Source organism: Peromyscus leucopus, chromosome 2 (assembly GCF_004664715.2).
Source record: "Peromyscus leucopus breed LL Stock chromosome 2, UCI_PerLeu_2.1, whole genome shotgun sequence".
Taxonomy (NCBI): domain Eukaryota; kingdom Metazoa; phylum Chordata; class Mammalia; order Rodentia; family Cricetidae; genus Peromyscus; species Peromyscus leucopus.
The window spans coordinates 98,165,717-98,192,237 of NC_051064.1; the positions used below are offsets into that span (position 1 = coordinate 98,165,717).

Below are 26,521 nucleotides of genomic sequence, written 5' to 3' on the forward strand. Positions count from 1 at the left end.
TGGTGTTTTTGAGGACGTTTTGTCTCATATTGTTTTGTTTGGGCTTTTTCCCCCTTATTGATCTTTTGCCTGTATCTTTCGATTTCCAATGGGAAGGGGTGTTTCTCTTTTGCTTTTATTTGCTTTTTAAAGAAAGAGAGAGTGTGGAGTTGGGTTGGTGTGGAGGATATGGGAGGAGTTGGGGGAGGGAGGAAAAAGCATACTCCAAACATGTTGTATGAAAAAAATGTTTTTTTTTTTAATCTTTTTTTTTTTTTTTTTTTTTTAAAGAATAGTCCTTGAGCTTCAAACACTTCCTCCACCAAAAAATGACAGTTGTCAGCCTCTGTACCTTGTGGGGCAGAAGCATTCCCTGCTCCCGACTCCATGTGTCCTCCTTTGCTCTGCTTCAGTGTGTAGATCATAAGGCATGGGGCCAAGCCCACGGCACCGCTAGAGCTCCAGCACCAGACAGGTTCACATCGGCCACCCGCGTTGTGCCAATTGTAGGAGCGACTGCCGCCAATGGAGGTCAAACAACCAGGACTGAAGCTGATGCGGTAAGCACAGCCTTATTTCCCGAGGGTTTGACTGTCTCGAGGGTTTGACTGTCTCGAGGGTTTGACTGTCTCGTACTGTCTTTGGCTACTGGAATACCCAGACTAAGAGAGAGGGGCTAGGGCCTGCACTCCAGATTACAGAAAACAAATGATACTGTGGGACAACATGGACACAGATATTGGATATGGACAGGGATACGGTTAGATGGATACGGATATTAAGGAAAGAGTGAATGAATAAGAGACCAAATGAGTGAATACGTGTGAAGGAGATGGCACTAGAGTTTGGATGGTAAGGATGGTGCTGAAGAAGTCAGAGATAGAGAAGGCAACACAGAAGAAACCAGCTGGTCCAAAGCTGAGGACTGATGTGCAGAAGCAAGGCTGCGAAAGTAGCAGATGATAGAATACGGAAGATTTTCATTTTATCATGTGGCCCCGCCATGCCATTTAGACTTACTTTATTCACAGATACTTCTACAGCACAGCAAAGCTAGCCACACACACTTAAGTATATTATTTTTCTAATTCCCTCTGGGAGAGGTGAGAGTAAAAAATGCCTTCCTCTTGCCCTTTCTCTGTGGCTCTTTTGTGGTCAGGACTTGTGTCTTAAAGTCAACAAACAGTAAAATTAAAAAGGCTTACTTTCAGCACTGATAGGGCCAGGAAGTTAGCAGGATCAACAGTGGTGGTTTTTTTAAAAGCCATGGCTTTTATTCACAATATTTTATTTCACAATATGTTAAAATTAAAATAAAATACAAAACAATTAGAAAGGATTTAGAAAATAAAAATATTTAATTTAATTTATTAAATTATTTTTAATTTACTATTTAATTTATTTACTATTTAAATATTTAAGCTATTTAATTTATTACTATTACTACTACTGCTTTTATTTTATTTTTTATGTTTATAGGCATTTTGTCTGCGTGTATGTCTGTGCAATATGTTTATACCTGATGCTTGCAGAGGCCATAAGAGGGCATTGGGTACCCTGGAAGTCAAGTTATAGATGGTTGTGAGCCACTATTTGGGCACTGGGAATTGAACCCAGGTTCTCTAGAAGAGCAACTAGTGATCTCAACCACTGAACTATCTCTCTAGGCTCCAAAATAAAGTAATTTTAAGTGCTCCCATTGAAGTTGCAGGAAGACATGAACTGTGTATGATAAAGTCTCCAGACTTCTAGCAGCAGATTGTCTGCTGAATTCTGTGCAATGTCATGGTCAAAGCCAATGACAGCGATAGTCTGATTGTAGTATTCCTTTAGAGATGATCTTGTAGGCTTCTGTTTGACCCAAAAAGCTTTAGGAAAGAGCAATAAATGCAAATGATAGAGCCTTATGATTGGCACCTGAGCACTCCAATAAAGGGCTTACCAGTATTCCATGAAAATCCAAGAAAAGATGGAAGCAATGAACCATGGGATATACATTTTGAGCTGTAGAACTTGCCAGTGTGGAACTATCGGAGTTGTGTGTGTTGCCTCATATGCTGCCAAGCTCACCAGGAAGAAAAACAACACATGTCTAAATCTCCAGCTATTGTAAAGGTTCTGGGCTAGGATGATTATTTGGGGGTGGGGGTGGGGGGTAATCAGTGGCCACAAATAGAGTTTCAGAAATCTGAAGACAGAGTCACCCTTGCTGCCAGTCTTTAAAGAGAAGATAGTTTGTCTACTATCTTCTCTTTAAAGACTGAAATAGTTCAGCCCAAGCGGAGCTTATTTTACTGCAATCTCTATGGAAATTTGAGGTGAAGCAACTGTGTGATTCACTATCCACCCTGCCTTCCTGCAAAAGGAGGCCTGAAAACTACGGGGTGATGCCAAGACAAGGGTACAGCTCTCTTTAGTGGACAGACTCTGACAGAGAACCTTCGTTTTGAGAGCTTAATAATCAAGACAAGATCTAAACATCTGAGAGTTGAGGCCATTGGGCTCTCTCGTGATAGAGCTGCTGACTGGCATCACGTTTTAATTAAATTTGTTTTTTAAGACAGATTGCATTTGTGATCTTCTTGCTTTAGCTTTCCAAGCAGCTGATTACAAGCCCTCTTCATTTGAGGCATTTGGAAGCTAAGTGTCTGGGCTTGATGTAGTGGGGTGAGCCAGTCCTGTGTCCTGCAGTTTGATAAAAGGTAGTCCCCATCTGTCTGGGCCATTTCAGAAGCAACCATCTTCTGGTGCATGGCACTCGGGCCAGGATTTCAACCTGTTCTAGCCATCCTTCTCAGCCAAAGTGCTTCCCACCCGCCACCTTCTACTTTTCTCCCCAGGGCATCTAGACCCTAAGCATATCCAGACTGGGAACTCAGAGATGGTTGAGTAGGAAAATCTGACTCTTTTCTTTCCCTCCTGTTTTCTTAAGTTCAAAAAAGTTGGTGCAAATCACAACTGAATTTGAAAGCCCCAAAGGGGCCAAAGCAAATCAACTTTACCACCACAACAAAAAAGCTTATTACAGCAAAATATGGGGAGAACTTCAGCTGTGGCACCCCCGAGGCAATTATCTATCTCTGGCTGATTTCCAAGTCCCCAGAGGACCTCATGTTGATTGCATCCCCATGATCCAGCCCCATGTGAGGACTGAGTGGGCTGTTCTTGATCCAAATGTCTGTGGTTGCGGGTAAATATATTCATATCCTAGCAACTCCACAGCACCTTAGTCAGAAGTGGGGGCTTTTGCATTCTGTTAATAGGGGAACAGGTTTGAGATGGGGCCTGAGGCCAAAATGTCTTGGTAAAAACACTAATTCATTTCCTTTTGGTCATCTTTGGCTGCTCCTTGCAAGTTGGAGTCATCTTCCAACTCAGTCTTCTAGAAATCCAATTTTCTCTCTTTCTTGGAAACACAGAAGCCAATGTTACTGATTGTTCACACTTCCACCAAGGGCCCAGTTCCAGGTGCTGTTTGGGGTTATGAAGATGGAGATGCTTCAGATGTGGCTTCATCTTTGAGGAGCACGATGAAGACAGGAAGCCCGACTCCAGCAGCTGGTCTAGACTTGCTCCAGCCTACATCCATGCCCTTGCACTTGCCCTTCCATGCCTGCGAGCCCTTGGTTATCTTGCTTCTCCACCCTTCCCCATGACTGTCCATGCCTCTGGGATAATCTGTACTTTGGACACCCATCTGTTTCAGAGTTTCACTAAGTATAGAGTCATTTGATATTTGGCTTATCGCTTCTTCCAAGTGAACTCCTCTAGTTGGGAATTGTTTCTGGCATTCAGTAGGCAGACTATCATCACTCGTGGGTTAATCCAAGAGAAAAGTATAGCCTCCTATAGTCTAGCTGCCTCAGTTTAAGTGCTTCTGGCTAAGTGATCCTAGCCAAGCCATTCAGCCTCGTACACTCAGTTTTTCCACTTACAAGATTGGAATAAGCTCTGTTTTATAGTGTTGAGAGAATGAGCAAATTCTTATTAAGTCCATGTTAAAATTACTGCCAGCTCTAAGGGTTCCATCAACATAGCTACTAGGATAGCTGTAACTAACAGACATCTACTGAGTAAACACTATGTTCCAGACGATGTGAACTGGGTAGGAAGCTGGACTTCAGTGAGCTCCCTGTGTGGTTGGGAAGAGCTCACTGTCTAGGCTATGACAGGACATTAGTTTGTTTTCACAGCTACTTTATATTTCCTTTACATGTGTCTCCATCCCTACAAACTTTGAATCCCCTAAAGCAGTGGTTCTCAACCTGTGGGTGTCTTGACCTCTTCAGGGGTTGCATATCAGATATCCTGTATGTCAGATATTTACATATGATTCATAATAGTAGAAAAATGAAGTAGCAATGAAATAATTTTATGGTTGAGGGCCACCACAACATAAGAAACTGTATTAAAGGGTCAAATCATTAGGAAGGTTGAAAACCACTGCCCTAGAGGGAGAAACTATTTTATTAATCTCTCATTTTACCATATAGTAAATGATTAGTGACTACCTATTGATCAACGAATGGCAACAAGGTTGTTAGCCAGCTCTCCCTTTGGGCTTAGGAATAGCATATCTGTGAGAGAAACTAGCTTTCAACTAGTAAGTTCTTCAGAACTGGAAGATATAGTCTTTGTATCAGTTAGTACCTAATGCAATGAAGAGATACACTGATACACATTGGAAAGTTTCAAATCATGTCAGTTACAACATATGCCATGATGTAGGAGGAAGGAGGCAAGAAGCAAGAGGGAAAGGTGAGCTGTGCAGAAGAAGGTCTGAAGCATGAATAGGAATTAAAAAGAACAAAGGGAAGGAAGCATGGTGGAGTATAAAGTCAAGGGCTCCAAAAACTAGGAAAGTCTCAACAACAATAAAATAACTACCGCTCGCCATGACTGAACATGGCATGGATATAAAAGATCACAGGGCCTTGTTTAAGCACCATCTGAAGTCCATACAGATTCTGCCTCCTAAATGGATATAATAATGTGTAGATGAGTGAAAGGATGAAGGCTAGACAGATGGATGGACATGTGAGTGGGTGGGTTGAAGGATGGATGGATATATGTGTGAGTCAGTGGGTAGGAGGGTGGATAGATGGATGGATGAGCGGGTGAGTGGGAGGGTGGATGCATAGAAGGATGTGTGAGTGGGTAGGAGGGAGGGTGGGTGGATGGATGTGTGAATGGTGGGTAGGAGGGTGAATAGATGACTGAATGTTTCTTAAGAACATCCATTTTGGATGAATAAAGATATGAAAAGGAGTCATGGGTAAAAGATGAGCTACTGGTCTGAATATTAAGTTGAATGATATTAAGAACTATGTGTTAGCAAAAGCAACACATTTATTATTAAATAAGAAGAAAATAAAGGCAAAAGACTTTTAAAACAAAACATTCTATTCCAAGATGGCTACTGTTAGTATAGTAGTATAACTCTTTCCGTTCTCTTGTATCTTTCTCTTATACATATATGCCTACATGCCTTTCTGTGACCCTTCTACACACCCATCCATTCATCTATCTAGTCAAAAATTCTCTTCTAAAAGAAAACAGGCTCATGGGGTATTTATATTTTGTAACTTAATTTTCAAACTAATTTATTATAAAAACTTCATTTTGTCTCTTTTTTGTCTTAATATAATATCCCTTCTTATGAAAGATGCCATTTGGGGGCTTGGTCAATTCTCTACTTATTTATTTGTTTATTTATTGCCATTATTAAAATGTTTCAGTGAACATTGCATTTTCCTTTGGCTCAAAGTTACAGCCAAGAAATTACTTTTCTCTCAAGTTTATGATGCTCTGGATTGATTGAGAAAAGTTGGTGTGGAGTCATATTTAATCCATAGGCATTAGTCAATGAAAGCAACATTCCTTTGTCACCACAGTGTCCTTTCTGATTAGCCAGGCAGGGTGGACAGGCCTCCCCATGGTTTGGGTGCATTCACGCAGCCACCAGCCATCACTGGCTATACACGTGACATGCTGTGACAGCACCAGCTCTCCTGGCATCTCCACTGTGATGTTGATTCAGAGCTGTCAACTGGCACAGCTGTGAGGAAATGCCAAGGAAGGATTTATGGGGTGCAGTGGTGACTTTGTGACCCTCATCTGGAAAAGCAGATGCCTTTGAAATCAGACAAGTCAATGTGGCAAGCGGGAGAAGGCACTTACCTACAGTGAAATAGAAAACATCTTGCCACTTCCCTGAAGCATCAGATAGTCAATGGCTCCAATTACTTATGGGAAAAAAATACCAAACATTCTAGTTCAACAAAGAGGCAACAGAGGTATAAAGTCATCTGTGAACATCAGATGCCATAGATGCTGACTGAAGCCCAGCTTCCCACTAACTGTATAACTCAGGCATGTCACTCCTTTTTGGGTTGGTTTTTCTTCATCTCTCCAATGACCTTACATAGCTGATGTTTGAATGTTGAATAAATAAGTCAGTGAAAAGTCATTTCTGAGTCCTCTTGTACAGTGAGAATACAATAGAGCATGATGGACCACCCCCTCATGGTAGATCTTAAATTCTGGGGTAGGATCATGGAATAGCAGACTCTGAAATATCAGTGAATGCAGTGTTGACTATAATGTGGTGGGATGCTGGAGACCAACACCAGTATAGACTGGGTGTTCAGGAGACAGTGTCCCAGCATCTATAATGACCTATCAGCTACAGCTGGCCTGAGGGGATAGAACAAGGCACAGGGCAAGCAGAGGAGCACCAACTCAGGCCAAGGCTACCATAATGGGACTTTCCCAGCAAAGGTGAGCTAAGTGTTCAATCAAGTACATAAATTATTGAATGTCTTATTACTAGATTCTGAAAACTCAAGGGCAAACAAGAAAGCCAACATCTCTATCCATCTGGCTCAGAGTGAGGAGTATGTGACCAAAGGGTGACAAACACTAGGATGATGAGCAGCAACATGTGACACAAGTCCAGGAAGGTCAAGAGAGGCTTCCCAAAGGGGTCATCATCACAGCTGAGATCAGAGCAAGAAATAAACATTTCAAAAGCTAACGTGAAACTTTAATCTTAACCTCCCAACAGGCTGCCTGCTCATGCCCACTCTGACCAATAACATCTGGGGCTCTGGATGACTTGATGGAGCATTTCTCACTTGGATGAAATCCAGAACTCAGCAGAGATTTGCTGACAAATTCAATAGAGCACTATTGGTGTTCTACTGCTTTTTAGAGCAATGGTTTTGGTCCTTAGTGTCAGAATCCCATGGTAGGCTTGTGGAAGCTGATTGCTGGACCCAGACCTCTGAGTTTCCAATTCCAGTGGTCTAAGGAGGGGCCCGAAAATCCAGCATTGCAAGTACCCAACTGATGTGTCATAAGAACCTTCCTGCCTTTTTGTTTTAGAAATTAAAGGCAGTTGGGTCAGTAAGGACTCGTATTTCCCAAACCTTCACATTTCCCTTTGCAAAAATTAGCCAACTGCATTAGACTGTGAAGTCTAGCTTCTGCTGATGGGGTGAGATGCTGTCACTGATGTCAGGAATAAAGGATGGGAGCCATGCTGGCCAGTGTGCTTGCTAGCCATTTACAGAAAGAATGACCTCCGGAGCTACTTTTTCTTTGCTATGTGTTCCTTTACACGACACTGAGATTATTTCTTGTTTGTTTTTAACAATGTCCATGCTATCTGCTGGGAACTGTACTTCGAAAAGTTCTGTCTTAGAGGAAGCACTTCAGTTTCTGGGAGTGCTGCTCAGGGCATGGGATTGTTTATAAATTTTCCTCAGAATTGGGGGAGAGAAGGAGATGGAGGCTCCTAGTCTAGGCTTCTAGGGCCCTTCCAGGAAGGATCCTCTGACCCTATTCGAAACTAGTGGTTATGTAAACCAATTATGACACCTAACCTTGCTTTGGTGTTTGTGTTTTATTATGTAAAAAAGCTTGGATTATTTTCCTCTTATTTTCTGAGGGGAAAATGTAGAGAAGTTTTGACAAGTCCTGTGGTATGGATGTACCCCACCCCCAATTTGTATGTCAAAATTTTATTCCCTGTTATGATATCAGAAGGTGGGGCTTTAGGAGGTGACTAGGTCAGGGTAGAGGCCTCCTGAACAGGGTAAGTGCCATTATTAAAAAAACCCTGGAGGAATAATCAGTCCTTCTCATCATGTGGACACAGGGGTAGCATGTCCTCATGTGATACTGAATCTTGCCAAAGACTTCTCCAGATCTGTGAAGAATAAGCATATGTTTTCTATGAGCTACCCAGTCTATAGTATACATTATTGCAGCCCCAATAGCCTCAGACACTCCATGAAATCCACCCGCTCTAAGCACACGGAATCTGTATTATTAGGTATGTGGGTCCCAAAGTCCATACTAAACTTCAGCTGAGTTACCCTTCTCCATCACGCAACAGTTATGGCTCCTGAGAAATGGCGGACTCCACAAAAATTCCACACAAGGGATTGCAGTTGGGTGAAATTTACTGTCATGTAACTTGGAGTCTGAATTTCAGGTCAACGCTTTGTAGAGATAATTGAGCCTCTTTGTGCCTTCAAAGAGAGATGGAGGGAATGGTAATAAAAGCTCTGCAGTTGTTGGAATAACAAGAAGAGATGATGCATGCCACTCCACTACATGTACCATGCCCTTCAGGGCATAGCTATAAGTGTTTGACATCTTTTGGCTGGTCTTTTGCAGTCCTTCTAAGAGCTGTCTCTGCCTCGAGAGTACCATTCCAAAGGCTGCCCGTGCCCTGCCCCCCCCCCCCCGCCATATCTCCAGAGATAACCTATGTAAATCAGGGGTCCAATCATGCCCGTCTCCCTTACCCATAGAAAACTAACAACGCTTCTGAGAGTAAGGACCACACCCAGCAGGGGCAGACAGAAATACATTCCATGAGAGAACATGGGCAAGGAGGTGTGGAAGGGACCTTGATGAACTGGAGCTTGACTGACTAATGATATTCAAATTCAGAATTCTGGAAAAGTCTAGTCTACAGGCTCAATGAAGCTTGTTTTGGGACAGAGTTTTGGGCCTTGACTTGAGGGTGAGACTCTGCCAGAATATGAAACCTGAGTTTCTTATCTTTGTTGATAAGCTTCAGCCTCCTTTTTGCTATGCCCTGCTGACTTAACAGTCCTAGGACTGTCAAACTGCAGTTTTCCCACATACTCATACCCATCCTTGGCTCGGTGCCCTTGATGGAAGCTGGCATGCCTGGCCCTGCTCTTCCTTTGCTGAAATCCTATCATTCGGGCAACTCTTTCTCCACGCCCCTCCCTGCTTTTGTATACAGTTCCCCAGATGGGCTATACATTCATGAGTTTTCTGCCCCAACACGGCCTGTTGCTCTCTTCATCATAATCATTACTGAGTGGTAATAGTGTTTTTCCCCCTCCACTTCCTGCTTAGGTATAGGTACCTAAGACTGAGGAATAAGAGTTAACCATCTTTGTGCCTAGAATAAATGGAGTTTTCTATCATTGTTTAACAGAGGGGTGAGGAGTCAGGTGATCCCTGCAGTAATGGGCAGGAATTTAAACAGTAAATGATACAAGAATTGCTCCAATTATTTATGCTGGAAAGGAGAGGGTTGGGGCTGCTTCTCTATTTCTGTCTGTCTGTCTGTTTGTCTGTCTGTTTGTCTCTATCTTCCCATAACAGGAAAGGGTGGACACAACAGAAACAAGAATTAAGGAACAGAAAGGTTACTCAATTAACAGCTGAAGATTTTTCTCCTTTCTTGATGATTCAGACTTTCGGGTTTGATCCTGTGTGTTGGTACACATCTTTAATACCAGCACTTGGGAAGCAAAGGCAGAGGGAATCTATGAGTTCTAGACCAGCCTAGGCTGTATAGTGAAATCTCTGTCTTGAAAAGCATTAAATTGTTTCTGAACAATTTATATAACACTGCCCCTCATTGTTGATTTGAATTCTCAAGAGAGAATCTAATTACCCAGTGGGGTAGTTGCCCACAGTGAACTGTCACTAGATGGCGGACTTCCCCTTGGTTGCTTGTAGACAGGGGCTCTTCTTTTTCCCATTGGGGGTATGGCCCCCTGCTCTGTTTGGAAATTAAGCACCTTCCTTGGATGGAATCTCTACTTTGGTCTGTTCTAGCTTAGTTCAACAAAGTGTCATAAACTATGGGACTTATGGACAGTAACAACTTGTCTCTCAATGTTCTGGAAGCTGGGAAGCCTAAGTTCAAGGTGTAAGCAGATTCAGTGCCTGGTAAGAACCTGTTTCCTTAAATATGATGGCTTCTTGCCATTTCCCTTCCCAGGGGAGGAGCAAAGAAGGAGCTTTCTGGGGCCTTCTAAAATAAGAGCACTGCTGTGGTTTAAGTGTTTGTGTTTCCCTCATGTTTGAACTTGGCCTCCAATGCAGTGATATTACCAGTTATAGCCTTTGGGAAGTCACTGGGTCAGCAGGGCTCCTCCCTTGAAAAGGAGATTCTGACCCTCAGGAAAGACGCTTCCTTACACATATGGCCCACTTTCGGACTTTCTACCATATGATGATGTAGTAGCCATCCTTTCAAGAGGATCCCATCCAGTAAGAAGGAACCATCTTAGAAGCAGAAATCAATTCTCACCACACTCCACACTAGCTTGACTGTGGACTTTCTAGGTTCCAGAATTGGGAGGAATAAATCTCTGTTACTTATAGACAATCCTGTCTGTAATAAATTTTACAGTTACAAAAATGGGCACAGGCTCTAATTCTGTTCACAAAGGCTCCCCACTAATTATCCCCCAAAGGCCCATCCACTTTCTAATACTATCACCTTGGAATTTAAGATTTTAACATGTGACACTGGGGTGGCAAACAGGGTGCATGTAAATATTTAAAATACATCAATGCCTCTGAAAGTGTTTGAGTGTGGTGGATGTCCTGCAGTCTAAGTGGTATAGTGTGTTCAGAGCCAAGGCTTGATGAGCTAAACAGGGATCTGCAGGTATAAACCCAGAGGGGAATAACTTTCTGGGCTGTGTAAGAACATCTCTGACTATTCCAGGTCTATTCTAGAGCTGACCTTGTACTTCACTTCTGGAAAGTCATTCCCACATCTATAAAAATGAAGAAGTTGAGCTATGTGGAGTATTAGGTTCTCTGGCTTGAAAACTATCTTCTAGTCCCCAGGTTCTGTGACATGTCATTCTTCTATTATTTCATCTACATTTCTCCTGTCTTACAGGAGGCCTGGCCATCAGTGATGGGCTTTCCTGACAATGCCTGGTCTGACTCTCAAGGACTCCGCCATATGTCATTTAGCAAAAGCAGTCATGAAAGAGCAACTTAACATCTGGACCTTCTTGGAGATACGTGCTTCACATTCCTTCCCTCAAAGCAAAATTGATTGGCCTTGACCTGGGGCCACACCAGGGAGAAGGCACCCTCTGGGGCAAGGGTGCCTTTCAGTGCCTGGCTGAAGGCAGTCACCACATGGTCCAGGAAGCCTGAGGAATGAGAGGTATTTGCCTTGCTGTAAATTTCTCAGAAGAGTTAGGATTATCTCAGGTCAAACTGACAGTGTGCATCCTGAGAGAAAAGGAACCAAGAGTTTAATAGCCATTTAGAAAAAAAAAATCCATGCAATTTTTTCCCTTATATTAGAGCTACAGTAACATAGAAATATGGGGAGAGAATAATGGAAATGAAGGGGAGGGTCCACGCAGCATGGCTTTGTGCATGAGAATGTGTTCATGTGCTAGTCCTTGACTGTGCTTTCACTATCAATCACAGGTATGTGGGAGTCCAAAGGGCTGGGCTCTGTCCTGGCTGTCATCACCCAAGGGCATCTGCAAGTTGCGATGAGATCCAGGAAGATGCAGTTCAATCTCAGGTCTGCTCCTTGAACCTAATCTTTCAGTCATTTCTCAAGGCAGTTCATTTCATTATTGGGTGGGAAATACTATCAGAAATGTTTTTTGTTGTTGCTTGTTTGTTTTTTTCTGTGAATGGTGAGTTAAAAACTATCTGTTTGGCTCAGCCACAATGTAGGTTAGGATCAAGTCAATTTTTTGAAGGTATTATTACATCCTTCCCTGGTTGACCACTCCCATATAGAATGCATATTACTTCTGCCAGCTCTTTTTTATACTACAGAGTTTCCATGTATCCCTTTTGCCTGGCTGTCTTGACCCCCCTTTCCAGAATCACAGTGTCCTGGTCTCTTTCACACAGAGTGAGGCCAGAGGTACACATGGTCATTCAACTACAGAGAGCCGAGTGATCATCTGAACTTGAAGATGTCATAATGAGACTAGGACAGGAGCTCTGCTGATCCTGGGCTCCTGGGTTGATAGAGGAAATACTAACTGACAAAACACATAGACACACACCTCTAAAGCACAAAAACATTTTGCATGAAACTTACCATGTGCACAGTTTCCTCAAGGAGCCCACAAACCGCACAGCTGAACAAAGTAAGTTCATGTTCCATACAGAAACACTTACTACCAAATACCTTAGATATATTCGGGTGGTCCAGCTGACCCACACCAATGGAAATTTCAAACCCCAGCTAGTACAATGTCAGGGATTTATGCCCAAATGGCTAAGTTGTCTTCTTTTTCCTAATTAACAAATATACAGCTACTTCATTAAAAAAAATATACCTCCAGGAAATGCATTCCTTTCCCTGCCTCTCCTTAACACAGTATCCTAGAACAATTATCCTTTCCTTTCTTTTATTAATCAAGATACACGTAGCTCACAGGAAGATTGCATAATATAGGAACGGGAAAAGACTTAACTTATCCCAGTGGTTTCAGCTGCTACCTGTAAGTGACATTTTCTCAGTTTTGTATAAAATCTTGATTCAAACAGTTGGTTACATCTTTGTTATATAGCCTGTCTCCTCCCTTAGGGAATGCCAAAGATGCCTGAAATCTATCACCTCTCCATTCCTTGAATTATCTATGATGACTGGGGGTCCTATAATCACTGTCCACCACATCACCATGCAGCTTACTTAACTCTGCATTGAAAACATCTGTTTCCCAAAATGAGAAGAGTGAAGGAGGTTAGGGCAGTGGCTCAGTGGATGGAAAGGAGCACTCGCTACTCTTCCAGAGGACTGGGGTAAGTATTGGCAAGGGTAAGAAAGACAGGGAGCCCTCGTCCTTGAATGGCGCAACTATAATATAAATTTGTTTTCTATAATATAAATTAATTTAGCTATTATAGAAAACATCAAAAATTGGGCTATCTGGCTGATAAGATGGCTCAGTCAAGTTGCAATGTTACATGCTCCATAAGTACAATTTGTGCTTGTCAAATATATATCAATAAAATTAGCAAAGAGGTAAAAAAATAAATAAATAAAGCCTCAGCTTGCAAGCATATCAGAATCCTAGAGTCTTGCTTCTTTTTTTGGCCAAGGTGAACTGCAGAGCTCTTAAGTGACTTACACATTTCCCGGCATCACCACCTCAGTCACAGCCTCCATCATCTCCTGCTACAGCTGTTGCAATGACTTCCTACTCTCATATCTATTTACTCTCCACTATACAGACAGAGCCTTTAGCGAGAGCTTGATCAACTTGGTGATATCCTCACTGGATTTCCCTATCACTTTAAACATTGCCCTTTCCACTGGCTTGAGTGCCCACAAGATTTTCTTGGACCTCCTCTTCAGTAGCTCTTCCTCCCCAACCCCTGCTCCATTTCCTAGGCCTCCTTCATTGCCTCTAACTCTTCCATACACTCTTGCTTTGCAGTTGGTCCTGCATTTGCTTCCGTTCTGCTGCTCTGGGACGTGGCTTACTGCTTCATTTCCCTTAAGGCTCTGCCCACTTAAAAACTATAGAATCAAAAACATCTCTCCTAATCACTTCCTATATAAATTAAATCCTCATGTTGCCACTGTGTGTGTGTGTGTGTGTGTGTGTATACATGTAGAAGCCAGAGGACAGCTTTTTTTTTTTTTTTTTTTTTGGTTTTTCAAGACAGGGTTTCTCTGTGTAGCTTTGCGCCTTTCCTGGAACTCACTTGGTAGACGAGTCTGGCCTCGAACTCACAGAGATCCGCCTGCTTCTGCCTCCCGAGTGCTGGGATTAAAGGCGTGCGCAACCACCGCCCGGCAGAGGACAGCTTTTTGTATTGCGGCTCAGGTACTGCCTATCCTTATAGCAAATCTTTTTCTGTCCTGCCAGCCAGCTTTCAAGTCACTATACAGAGAATTATTAATTATGAAAGTGTGGTGGCATTGTGTTCCCCAAAATATTGTGCACTCTAATAAACTTATCTGGGATCAGAGAATGGACCAGCCACAATATTAAACATAGAGATTAGGCAGTGGTAGCACACGCCTTTAATCCTAGCATGCCAAAGGCAGAGATCCTCTGGATCTTTGTGAGTTTAAGGTCACACTGGAAACAGCAAGGCATGGTGACACATGCCTTTAATTCCAGGAAGGATGGCTGGAAGCAGAAAGGGTATATAAGGTGTGAGGACCAGGAACGAGGCCTGATTAAGCTTTTAGGTTTTGAGCAGCAGTTCAGCTGAGATCCATTTGGAAGAGGACTCAGAAGCTTCTAGTCTGAGGAAACAGGATCAGCTGAGGAATTGGCAAGGTGAGGTAGCTATGGCTTGTTCTGCTTCTCTGATCTTCCGACATTCACCCCAATATCTGGCTCCAGGTTTGATCTTATTATTGATCAGACTCATGCTACATGAAAGCTTGGCCAATAGCTTAGGCTTGTTTTTAGCTAGCTCTTATAACTTAAATGAACCCATTTCTATTAATCTATGTGCTGCCCCAAGGCTTGTTTACCTCATATACATACTGTCCATCCTGTTTTCGTGCTTCCTCTGTATCTCCTTGTGTTTCCATCATTCTTCTCAGTGTCCTCTATGCCTGGAAATCCTGCCTAGCTATTGGCTATTTAGCTTTTTATTAAACCAATCAGAATGAAACTTTGTCACAGTGTACATAAAGATTATTTCACAATATTTCCCCCTTTTTGTTTAAATACAGAAAGAAAAGTTTTAATTCTAATACAGCAAAATTATATACAATAAGAACAATTATCAGGTAAGAATTACATTTACAATGTCTAGTTCATTTGTATTTGGCAAATTCAGAGAAAATACTCCATTATCTCTTCTCTCTTGACGAGTGCAGAGTTTTGTACCTAATTTACTTTCTATCATGACTAAGAGAAACTATAACTATCTAGTCTTCAATCCTACCAAAGACCCGAGAATGATATAATATTACCTAAGTAAGGAGGAAGTGCAGAGCAAGCAACTTCTAAAGCTATAAGAAATGACAGAAACAACTGGCTGCCTGGACAATCACCCAAGGTTTCTCTATAATGTTGGGGCATCTGTCTTTGGCCTACAAGCCTAGTATATCTGACAGGCTTTTCTGTGAAGCAATAATTTTGAAGGACTGTCATACCTTGTCTTGACAAAGTTTGGCAGACACTTTTTTTTTTGTCCTACTTGTACAATTTGGAGAACATACTGCCAGCAATTGTGACAAAGGCAGTTTCTTTGCCCAGTGGCTAGTTTTTGCCACAAAGAAAGCGACCCCATATGAAGGTTCTTCAATGCCCATCATCCTTTTTTTGAAGTGAATTGGTGCTGCCAGGATCAGATGTGTCTCACTGTCAAGAAAAGCCCTATGTTATTAAAACACTTTAAATGCCATATTCTATAGGTCTTTGAAGTGTTGAAGATCACCTATTTAAAATATATTACTGATTGACCTTGAAAATATATTAACATTACTGTAAGTTTGATTGTCATAGATGACTACTAACCTGTATTTCTTTATTATCCTAAATAGCTTTCAAGGACTAGAACTTCACATTACATTTTAAAATGAGCTGCATAGGTACAATACCTTAAACAAGAACAGAAGCATATATACAGTATAACAAAAATAACCTTAAATTTGTATCAATATACAAAAATCCATAACAATGTAAAATATTTGAGACTAGTGGTTGTTCAAAAGTAAACTCAAAAATCCACCCTTTTATCTCATCATTTCTATACTATATTCTCACTTTTTCTCTTCAGAAAGAGATCTGAATCTCATCTTTGTTTTTTTTCCTGACCATGACAAATAACAATTTGTAACCAACCCCCATAAACAATGATAAGCATCTATAACCTACTGAATGACCAAAAAAAAAAAAAAAAAAAAATAAATCACCCACCCTCATCTCTTGGGAATGTGGGTGTTGTGTTCTCTAGATAGCTTCCTGTTGTCTGGGGGTGCTGGCATATTTGGGGACCTGAGAAAATTAGGATAAGGGTCAAGTCCTGGCTAGAATGGTCTGTGAGGCTGGACCATCTCAGCCAGAAGCTTGAAACTATTCTGGATGCACAATTCTGAGGAAACTGCAACAGAGGCATTCTAAGAGGCTAGATCACCTGGGCCACCCATTTTCATTGGTATCTGGTCCCCTTGTCATGAAAACACACAAAGTTTCAAAGGCAACATGTGTCTGCATTAACACAAGTATGAAATGTGCAGTGTGCACAAGTCAATTAAAGATGATTTTTTTTTTGTTTTAACAGGTAACATATATGTCACATATCTTGTATTTTTTTTAAGTTTATTTATTCATGTCTGTAGCCAGAATTTTCAGGGGATCTTCCCTGATCAAATCTGATCTGATCTCTATCAACATTGAATAAATCCACAGCCTTTTGTTTTCTGTAGAAACAAAAGTATAACCTCTTCCCAATGTAACATATTTTTGACTTGCATTTTAAAGTTAAGACATTTTTTAAATATATAGGTTGTTCAATTTAGTAGTCTTTATAATCTAGTTTCTCTGAGCAGCTATTTTTTGCTTATCAGCATTCAAAAAAATTTAAAATCAATACAACACCATACATGATCCAGACTTACTGTGTATTTCCCATCTCTAAATGGTCTAATTTTTATTACTTTACTTTTCTCTGTGAAGACTTTGTTTTATTATTTTTAAATTTTTATTTTTTATGACTGTCTATATTCTTTTTCTTTTTTTTTCTTAAGTCTACACACATTGTTGATCACACTGTAGTCTGCTTAGAGCTATTTTTCCTATCTGTATTGGTGAAATTATTAAGGCCACTCCACTTAGTTAAAAGGAAGATTTATGTAGTGGGTAACTTACAAAAAGGGAAAGGTAGGTTGCAGGGTCTGGAGAAGGTGTATCGCAGTCCAGCAGTGTTCTCTGGAGCTCTGCTCTGTCAACCTCCATGGTTCAGGGTCCCAGCCCAGAGAGAGCGTGCTTGCCCATCCAGATCTCAGGTCTCCAGGCGCCTCCCCTGGCCCACCTCGTAGGCGTGACAGTTGCCAGAGTCGCAATGGGGGTTGGAACTTCCAGATCCAAGCTGGAATGGCTACCCACTACACATCTGAATCTGCTTTACTGCATATCTGTAACTTTTCTGTCTATATAAGCAAAATATTAAAGCACTGCACAACTTAGTCCATGGCAGATCAAGCCCGCTGGCAGTGGCTGGGAGACAGTCTCTGTACTGCAGCCTGCATGAGAGACTGAGGGATTAGGAAACCATGTTTGGCTCCATTTTTGTGTGATGGGTAATTTTTTAAAGGCTTTCTCAGGTCTTACGTGGAAATATGTGCCCTACGTTGGGTGCCTTTTATAGTGAGTCTTTCTCTGTCCCACCAGCCAACTCCCAAATCACTACACAGAGATTTATTATTAATTACAAAATCTTGGCCAATAGCTTAGGCTTGTTTTTAGCTATTTGTTATAATAACTTAAATTAGCCCATTTTTTATTAATCTGTATGCTGCTCTGAGGCTTGTTAATCTCATCTACATACTGTCCATCCTGTTTTCCTGCTTCCTCTGTGTCTCCTTGTGTTTCCACCCTCCTTCTCCCGGTGTTCTCTGTTTCTGGAAATTCTGCCTAACTATTGGCCATTCAGCTTTGTATTAAACCAATCAGAGTGACATTTCTTCAAAGTGTACAAAAAGATTATTTCACAAAAATCCTTTGTAGGCTTTTTTTTCATTTGCTGTTTGAAACGGTGTCTCTCATTGGTTGAAAATCACCAAGTAGGTTATGCTGCCTGGCCACGGAGCCCCAGGGGTTCTCCTGTCTCTGTCTTTCTATTGATGGCATTGTAAGTATGTACCACTATGCCTGGCTTTTTGTACGTGGGTAATTGGGATTGAACTCAGGTCTGCATGTTTACAGAGCAAGTACTTTACTGAGTTATCTTCCCAGCCTCCATCTTCATGCTTAAAATGCTGTTTTCTTCATGATACATCAACTGACATTCACTTCTTATTTGTTTGCTCCAAAAAAGTCAGACCTAATAGGAAAAAAAATGTACCTCACCCCTTTCCATTTATGTCTTGTTCATTCACTGAGTATTTATGAAAATCTAACTATTGGAAGAAGCAGAATGTGTCATTAGAATATTGGAATTGGTTTGGGGGAATTTGTAACATGTTGTTGAGGTCACACAATCCTCTCAGGGCTGCTAGTCTTCTCCTAGATCCCTGTCACCTGCATGGTGAGGAAAAGCAAGAGAACAGTCTACTTAGACCCTGGTTGTGGGATATCAAGCAGGAAGGGGTGTGTGTGTCAAATCTATTGATGCAACTAAATGCTCTTTCTGATTGTTCTCTAGTTACTGCAGGAGAGAACTGTGAAGAGAAGAAGGGAGGATGCAGAAGTAGAGAACAGCGTGAGGACCACTGAAGAGCTTTAGAAACAGAACTTGGAACACACTACCCTGTAGCATGAATCTTAAAGGATCTTATTAATGAAATCAAACCTGAAGCCAGGTACTGGGGTGAATGTAGGAAGATCAGAGAAATAGAATGACCACAGCCACCTCACCTTGCCAATTCCTCGGCTGATCCTGTTTCCTCAGACTGGTAGCCTCTGAATCCTTATCCAAATGGATCTCAGCTGAACTGCTCTCAGAAGCCTGAAAGCTTAACCAGCCTATAGTTCCTTGTCCTCACACCTTAAATACCTTTCTGCCTCCTGCCATTACTCCCTGGAATTAAAGGTGTGAGTCACGATGCTTGGCTGTTTCCTGTGTGGCCTTGAACTCACAGGGATCCAGGCGGATCTCTGCCTCTGGAATGCTAGGATTAAAGGCGTGTGCTACCACTGTCTAACCTCTATATCTATATTGTGGCTGTTCTGTTCTCTGACCCCAGATAAGTTCATTAGAGTCACAAAATTTTGGGGAACACAATACCACAATACTACCTGTGAGCAGGCCTACACATGTCATCCTAGGGAGTTCTGCTCCAGGCTGGAGAGTCTTTTCCAGGTTTCCCCAGGGGAGACACTGAAGAAGTAGGATTACCCTGTGCTTTGTTTGTGTCTATGCTGGAAACTGAGCCTAGCACCTTTCATGAATGACATAAATTCTTCTACTAAAGCTTGATCTCTAGCCCTCCTTTAAGTTTTTAATTTTGAGAAGGGGTTTCAAAAAGTTAGTCAGGCCAGTTGAAATTCACTATTCCCTAAGCAGGTAGTAAAAATTATAGGCTTGTGTTACCAGGCCTGGTTATTCCTATGGTTTTGAAACTGATTGTGTCAAGCTTTCTATGCCAATAGACAAAGCAAGAATCACACTCATGAATATTCTGGAGGGGAATCACCACCCTGCCCTTGCTGTGCTGCTAGAAATGGGTTTTCCAGATAAAAGAGAAGATGCCCAGTTAAACCTGAAGTTCATACGAGCCGTGAAACTCTTCTCTCTCTCTCTCTCTCTCTCTCTCTCTCTCTCTCTCTCTCTCTCTCTCTCTCTCTCTCTCTCTCACACACACACACACACACACACATACCAATGTTGCACAGAATATAGTTATAGTTAAATTTTTTTTATTGTTCATCTGAAATTCAAAATTTAGCCAGACAGCCTGTATATTTGTCTGCTAAGTCTACAATTCTTTCCACACTCATTAGATGACTTCTTGTGAGCTCTTCTCCATGGGTGGTAGGATGTCTCGAGGTATTGCACAACCTACAGAATAGGAACAAGAAGAGAAAATGCCTCAAGGACCAATAAGCTGTCTGTCATTAGGACTTCCCCTGATGTCCCCACGTCCTCCATGTACCTTTAACCCTTTAGCATTTGTTTCCTAGGGCAAGGGTCATGGACCTTCGGGTAGTTTGCTAGGGTCTGACCTTTGAATCCACAATGTGTTAGCTGCATAGCCTTACATTATGTGTGTAACTTCTCTGTGTGTTTTTTGGTGTTTTCATCCATACACTGGAAGTGACAATAACAATGTCTTGTAAAGTTATTTTGAAGAGTCAAAGTGCTTAGATCAGTGTTTTGACTCCAGGAAGAAATAAAACATGCTAATGACTGTTGAAAAGAGTTGGATGGTGAGGAGCCACAGCTCCAGCAGAATTTGGAGGCTTAGAAGACTCCATGGAACACCAAAGCTCAGAATAGAGAAAGTACTGGGAAAATCTTTCAGGTTCTTTTGTTTTAGAGATGATTTTGGAAATCAAGGCAGGGAGCCAAATGTTTATGAACTATGCATGTGGCTCAGCCTAAGATCATGGTACCCAAGGAACAGTGGAGAGCTACTTACCCATGAGAATCAGAATTGTAAGACCTTAGAACCTCAAGAAGTGACCAAGGCAGAGTACACCAGGGCCAGTCCAAGGCAAGAGGCTGACACGGGGAGTTAAATTCATGGTTAAATTCTAGTCCCTGTGCCCTGGTGCGCTGCCCATCTTTTGACAAGCCTTCACTGTCTGGCCTTCAATTTCACATCTCATCTCTGTGTATTGAAAAAAAAAAAAAAAACTACCTAGAAGAAATGAAACTCTGCTTCCTCCCAGGAGCCCACAGACTCATGCTGTCCACATACCTAGTTCACCAGAATGGTGCCTCTGTGTCCCCGGTCTCTAGTCCTGAAGTCACGAGGAGCTCTAGATCCAGCTGACAGATACCCATCGACTAGCATGTGACTGTCAGAAATGGCTTCCTGCTTAGCTTACCTGCACTGGCAAGTGACCTAGACTCAAACCAGATAAAGGGGAACCAAATACTACTTTTTGACTTGACCCCCATAACCTAGCTAAAAGATGAGCCTGACAGTGACATTCTCTGAAAGTTATAGGAAGGATTTAGGCATTTGTGAGTACCCTAAAGTATGTGGTTAGCTATCAGGCACTGCTTTCACCAGCCTCTCAGATTTTAATCAGACTCTTCATTTTGGATCTCTCAGCCCCAATTGCTTAAACATGTTGCTTTTTTCTACTTCATGGGCTATGTCTTCTGCTTTGAGTATTGTCTTCTACCACCTATCCCCAGGATCTCCCTTAGGTGCTCACCTGCCATTTCCTCTTCTAGAAGCTTCCCATGAGCATCTCTCCACCTGGACTGGAGAGATGTCCTACAGCAGACACACGTCTGCTGCTTTCAAACTACACTCTTCACGTACTTCTTACAAGCACAGAGATCTTCTGGAGGATGTCCATGTTCATCCTCTCCAACCCCACCTTTTCTAATCCAGTGGTGCTGGAAGACTAGTAGTACCAATTTTGATAGAAACATACCCTTAGTCCTTGCCCAGAAACCCTAGCAATGAGGTCAGAAAGTTCTACCCATCCCTGCTCCAGCCTGCAGGTCTGTGAGTCTCCCCCAGCTCTGGCTTAGGCGGCTACAATAGCTTTCAACTTGGCTTTTTTGAGTTTTTCCTACTGTCTTCTAAACAGCTCTTCATCCTACTGCAGAATTCTCTTTTCATATGCAAGAGCTCTGCTCAGGAGCCTTTAGTGGCTTCCTCTTGCACCCAGGGTTCAATCCAACTTCTCAGTGACCTGTAAGTCCTTCCATGATCTGGTACTCACAGCTACCCTCCATCCATTCTCAGCTTGCTGGAGTGTTTTGGGCTTCTCAGACTCCCCTCATTACTCCTCATCACTCCTTCCTCAACTCAAGCCATGTCCTGGGGCAAATGATCAGGTTGAACTGAGTCACCTACACAACCCTTGAGGAGGAGTGGTCAGGTGGGAGAGACAAATCCACACAAGTAACCTGGTAATTTATAGGAAACAAAGTGACTGAAACAGCAGAGCTGAGTCGCCCTTGGGGGCTTCCATCTGTGGTCATTTTTAACTTTGTTTCTAAAGGTCAAAGTTGTGGGGTTTTCTCTTTAAACCTAGGTTTAAAACTCTAGGTTTTCCATCACCCCGAGTCCAAATCCCCACATCTGTTGGTTTGGGATCATGTCCACCAAATAGGGATGTTGGGAGGAACAGAGAGTATACAGAAACCTCCCCTTATTGGTAGGGGACACATTCCAAGATGCTATCACACCTAAAAGTGTAGACAGTATGGAAGCCTGAGCATGCAAGGGTTTTCCCACACTTACACACCCATGATAAAGTTTAGCTTTCAAATCAGGCCCAGTGAGAGATTATCAAGTACAGATAAGACAGAACAACTATAATGGCAGGCTGCTGCTAATGTAGGAAGTGGTTCGAAATCCTCTGTTTAATGTTTTCAGATGGAAGTTGGCTACAGGTAAGTCAACCTGCAGGGATGTACCAGTGTGGATAATAGGGAGAGCAGTGTGGAAAGCATGCCACATACAGGCTGGTTGCCACAGGCACCCTAGCTGCTAATTTCTGAAGCAGTTGGAAAGCTTACTGTTGTGAGGAGCATCATTGTAAAGATAGGTACATTTTAAAAACTCTGAGGCCTTAGGGGAAGACTGGAGGTTGGGCCCAAGGAGAAAGGACAATGCCTCCCTGCTGAGAAATCTCCCCTTGAGGGTATTCAGTGAAAGCGAAAGTGGAAGCCTTGCCAGCTGGGTTTACCAGAAGGGCAGTGGAGCTTGTGGAAGCCTTTCAGAAACAAGGCAGCTCAACAGGAACCCAGGCAGTTTCTGAGAAACTGTGAGCTTCAAGGAAGAGCCTGGCAACCCATGTTTACAAACTCCAGGAACACCTGTAGCCAGATGTGTTAGCCACAGAATGGGTCATGGTGCTCTGGGAACAATATTCCAAAGCAAGGAAACTGGAGCAAAAGCCAAGGTCATTTTTCCAGGACCTGGAACTCCCAATAATTCAGAAAAACAGCATAGTTACAGCTGCTGGGAGATGGGAGACAGCTGGACATGAGTATGAGACATTCATTCGATTATCATTCAATAATATATCTATTTATTTACTTACTGTATATAAACCAAGTACCCACTACAATAAAAATAAATAATGGATGCTTACTGAGTTTCAAGCACATGTCAGGATACTATGCTAACTACTTGAGTCCTCACAACAAATGCCTAAGGTGACTGCTCTTATGTGGACTTCCAGACTGGGAAACTGAGGCTCAGAGAGATAACCTAGTCACATCCTAGCTAGTTCATAGAACTAAGACTTGTCTGCTAATTGGTGCTGTGCTCATAACCATTATATCTAATGAGGCTCAAATTTAATTGCCTGTGCTGAAGTTAGAGATTGGCAAGGCCAGCTGTTGATCCTTTATTAACCTCTAAATCTGCAATGCCTCGGTCACAGCCCAGCATATAATAGCTGCTCACTAAGATGTGTGAGCAACATGCATCTCTGCAAGGCAAGGTGAAATGAGACCGCCTCAGGGAGAAGACAGAATGTTGGTAACCAGATCTGTGATAGACAACAGTACTCACAAGGTGCCCCCTGAGGTTTGTGCTGGGTCACTGTGGACAGGTCAGGGTCCTAAGGCTCCCTATAAACAGCATACTTGCTTTGCTTGTTCAGAAAGGCACAGAGGGAGAAGAATGGCAGAGCTGGGGACTTCACTGCTGCTCAATCATTCATCATGGGGGAGTGTGTGTGTGTGTGTGTGGGGGGGGTTCTGAAGTCTCGCAGTGTTGACTGGCAAGAGAATCAAACGAAAATAGAGTTGCCCATGACCCAGCTTTCCTGCTCCCGTCTCTGGTCTCTAAGCTACTAGTTAGTCAAAAACAACCAGAAACAGAACCCACAGACCCAGTTTAACTCCCTGGACCTAGAGACCAGAAGATAGGGAAAGTATGGATATAGAGGGCCTCAAAAGGTACCCTGCATTGTACCTGAAGGCTGCCCAGATATTTTCAGTAAGACAGAGTTGGCAACAGGCACCCAGATGAGGGAAAGAAGCTGCTGTCATATTGTCAGGGATGCTTGGAGTGTTGTAGCTGCTTTGGCACAGCAAAGGCCCAGGGAAGGAGTGACTCAATGATGAGACAGGAGATGGGGAGGGGTAACAGGCCTGGATCATGGGGAGCTGGGCAGGGGGTATCCTTCTGAAATCACCAAGGACCACTGAAGACAGTAGAGCAGGAACATGGCTGGGGTGGGCTTGCCTCGAGGGCCAACTCATTGTTCTGACTACAGAGTAGTGACTTATTTGAGGAAGAAGGGGCTGGAGCTGAAGGAGCCCCTTGGGAACAAGGGTGAGGATTTGAACAGGTGGACATCCACCCTCCTGGAAGAAGGTGAAGACAAGCACAACAGGCAGGTACCAGGAGGCCTAGGTCTGTTTCCCACGTGTCTCTCCAGGTAAGTGTGGAGTCAGGGCGAGCACTGAGCAGCCCTCAAGGCAGGCCCACGTTGAAGGGAAGAGTAAGCTCATAGTGTCTTCTGCTTGGGTTTCTCCTCAGGAAGAGAAAGTTGATGATTAGAACTTTGAAAGAGACAAATCCTCAGAGGGCAAAGGCTGGCTGGCCACACAGGACTGTGTAAGACAGGAGAAAAGAGGTCAGAAGTTGGGGGGCTGCCTTCATCCTTCCAGTGCCAGGGAGCCTAGGCCTGGAGACAGAAGACAGTGAGTGTAGGATGCCAGGAAACAAACGGGAGGGAAATGAGCGGTTCTTTCTTCCTGCGTTTATTGATTAGTTGGTTGGTTGGTTGCTAATGTTGAATACTGTGCTGAAGTCTTCTGAGAAGATTTCAATTCAGAAAATTCTTCCATAGAAGGGGCTGCAGGCAAGACTGTAGGACATTTTCTTAATCAGTGGTTGATGGAGGAGAACCTAGCCCATGGTTGGTGATGCCATGCCTGGGCCGGTGGCTCTGGGTTCTGTAAGAAAGAAGACTGAGCAAGCCATGAGAGCAAACTAACTAGGATGCAGCTCCCTCTCATGGCCTCTGTCTGTATCAGTTCCTACCTCCAGGTTCCTGCTCTGAGTTCCTGTCTGATTTCCTGTGATGATGAACAGTGATATGGAAGTGAAAGCCAAATAAACCCTTTCCTCCCTAACTTTCTTTTTGGTCACAGTGTTTCATTGCTGCAACAGAAACCCTAAGACAAATACCATGGAGGTTAAGGGAGGAGAGAGTAGGAGACACTGTGAGCTTTTATGAGGAAACCAGAAATTTCACATGCTAGGAGGCTGGCCTTGAAAGCAAAGGGCCTAAATTGAGCTCTGAAGACAAGTGTCATGAGTTGGGACCCATGGTAGAGGGGACGGTGGTGTGGAGCTAAGGCACATTATAGCATCCAGAGATTATGAGGGGGATTATATTTTTCTACTCTATTGAAGAAAAATTATGTCTGGAATTCTTTACAGTAAGATTAGTGATGAGGTAATGAGATGGGAGGGGGGACAGAGAAAGCAGTGTATGACCCGGCGGCCCCTTCCCCTAAGGTGGAAGCCTAGGGATCTGCACTTACTGTCTAATGGGAAATGAGCCCAGCAAAGGGGAGTCAGTGTCCCTGTACACCATACAGACACCCCAGTTCCTTTATTTGATCCTTAGAGCAGCGTATCAGCCCAACATATAAAGGAGACCACAGAGTAAAGAGGTTGCCAAGTTTTTCCCATAAAGAGCAAGACTGTAAATACCCTGAGTTTTAAGGAACCATAAGGTTCTTATGGCCGCTACCACCACCACCTCCTCCTCTCCCTTGTTCTCTATTCCTCCTTCTCTTCTTTGTCCATCTCTTCTTACCCTCCTCCTTTTTGTAACAATGCTTTAGAAGCATTGGAAACCACTATCAGCTCACAGGCCACACAAAAACAGGTTTCTGCATGGTTTTGAGATTCTGGCACTGGACTTTGACCTGGGTCTGAAACTTTGGTTCTGCCACTGTTTTAGTTAAAACTAAGATAAGATGCCACTGTGGGTGATAAGACACCATGATCAAGCTAACTTATAGAAGAGTAGGTTTATTTGGAGCTTATGTTTTCAGAGGGTTAAAAAGTCCGTGGCCATCATCATAGGGAGCATGGCAGCTGGTAGACAAGCATGGCACACAGCAGCATCTGAGAACTCACATCGTGATTCACAAGTAGGAGGGAGGGAGAGAGAGAGGGAGAGAAAGGAGAGAGAGAGAGAGAGAGAGAGAGAGAGAGAGAGAGAGAGAGAGAATGGGTATCACAGGAGTCTTATGAAATCTCAAAGCCTGCACCTAGAGACATCTCCTCCAATAAAACCACACTTCCTAATCCTTCCCAAACTGTTCCATCAAGTATTCAAATATATGAGCCTATGGGGCCATTCTCATTCAAATCACAAGGTTTGAATTCAAATGAACAGGTCATGTGACATTTGACAAGTTATTTAAACTACACTTTCTCTGTAAAATAACCAAAATCTGC

At 42.8% G+C, this 26,521-nt stretch overlaps 1 long non-coding RNA gene across 2 annotated transcripts; it reads left to right on the forward strand.

Moving 5' to 3' along the window:
* Positions 1-333: 333 nt before the first annotated feature.
* Positions 334-18,759, forward strand: LOC114693793. 2 transcript variants are annotated; one of them, XR_003734601.2, is made up of 6 exons: positions 334-539; positions 11,174-11,449; positions 11,722-11,821; positions 12,681-12,761; positions 12,848-13,062; positions 18,598-18,759. It is a non-coding gene; the product is annotated as an uncharacterized LOC114693793 (long non-coding RNA). The 2 variants fall into 2 exon arrangements; XR_005090757.1 differs by lacking the exon at positions 12,681-12,761.
* The last annotated feature ends 7,762 nt before the right edge of the window (positions 18,760-26,521 follow it).